The 1,664-nt window shown below is 39.4% G+C and overlaps 1 protein-coding gene across 1 annotated transcript in view; it reads left to right on the top strand.

The window, feature by feature from the left end:
* The window catches only part of MAP3K21 (mitogen-activated protein kinase kinase kinase 21), a 68,852-nt gene that overhangs the window by 37,411 nt on the left and 29,777 nt on the right, over positions 1-1,664 (top strand). The gene's annotated exons all lie outside the window — the stretch shown is intronic.

Here is a 1,664-nt window from a genome sequence, read left to right as displayed (position 1 = left end):
TGGAGTACGGTTCTACTGTGACACCCATGGGGTCACCATGAGTTGGAATTGGCTCTTCCACAACTGGTTTTGGTTTATATGTTAAATATGCTGAAGCTGCAGTTAAGTTACCACATACAAGGTGAAATATGAGAAAAAACAACACATATAATTTAAAGGAAAACTTAATTGGAAGGTTAGTTCAGTTAACATAGTCTCTTTTTGAATGGTGACAAATGACCATTCATGGGCATCAAAGAACCCTAAATTCAAGGCATGGTTCTGTGCTACAATTATAGGATTTATTTTTTTAGAGATATTTTTGTAGTACTTGAGCATTTTGATGAGTCAAGGTTTATTCTTGTCTCAAATACATAACGGTTCAAAGGGTTAAAGTCTTCTGTCGAATATGCAATAAAGGTCTGAGCTGAAGTGCAACATTGCCGGTAATTGGTGACTTTTATAAAGCCATATAATCTTTTAGGGAGGAATTTTAATATTTCATGTATTTGTGATGCTAAAATAATAGAATTATTTTTAGGTAGGGGACACTGATTTGATTAAACCAACAGTCCATGTGTTCATTCCAGTTTATGACATTGAAACATGGAATTATGGTATACTTGAGAGTCACTCTCCTTGCTCGTGTTATCACGTCTCATGTAGTGTGCTCTGTACTGCCTCTCTAGACTTTCACATTTGCTCCTGGCACTGAAGACCCCATAGCCAGCCTGAGTCCAAAGGAAAGGGCAATAGAGGGAATAACAAGTTGTGGCTTGAATATATGTGCATAAATGTGTCCTGAGCTGCTGTATATAATACTGTGTATCATACCAAGACCTCATATACCAAAATTCAATTCTTAAGTTATCCTGCTGTTAACATGCTAAATTGAGTATTAATACAAAGTATATCATAGGCATTCCCCCAAATACAAATTGATTTGCATAGCTTTACTGTGTCTTTGGTGAAATTGTTCTGAGTTTCAATGGTATAAATTTTTGTCAGCAAACAATATTGAACATCTACTGTGTGCTGAGCACAGTGCTGGAGTCCCAGGATACAGAGATGAATATGGCAGTCTTTATCCTTGAATGCTCCTTTGAGTGCAGGCTAGGGATCTGGACCTTGCTGACAAGTTTTAAAAAGGGACTTGACAGCACTTTGAAGCCAAACACTGAAGTCAGACCATTCTCCTCATTATCTCCTCATTATCTCCTCATTCCTCGGAAAGAACTGCTTCCGAATCCTGCTCCCCATTCTGCTTCCTTATTTGTGATAATGGGACCACTGTTTTGTCAGGTACCCAGTCTTTTAAGCTGTTTCCCATGGTCTTCTTGTAACAAAGATCATCAATGGTAATCCACTACCCTAATCCATGTTGTCCTTACCTGCAGCCAATCCAGTGTCCTTCATCGATTCTCATCACCACTGCCAGTGACCTTCCTAAAGTCCTGCAAATCTGATCATCCTTGCTTCTAAGAGCCAACTCCTTTTCATTATTAACTTCCATTTTCCTTACATAGTTAGTCTTACTTTTCCACTGGCCCCTGTACCCAAGCATGCTGCATTTCTTCAGTTCCTCTGATGTCACCGTCTTAACTTTTGGGCTTTGCACAGTGTTTCCTCTGACGAGAACACTCTCCCCTCAGCTTTATCCCCACCTCATGATTGCTGGCTCCTTC

Source organism: Trichechus manatus, unplaced genomic scaffold (genome assembly GCF_000243295.1).
Source record: "Trichechus manatus latirostris isolate Lorelei unplaced genomic scaffold, TriManLat1.0 scaffold00021, whole genome shotgun sequence".
NCBI classification, from domain to species: domain Eukaryota; kingdom Metazoa; phylum Chordata; class Mammalia; order Sirenia; family Trichechidae; genus Trichechus; species Trichechus manatus.
The sequence above is the reverse complement of the archived record's forward strand: the minus strand, read 5'-3'. Positions and strand labels throughout refer to the sequence as shown.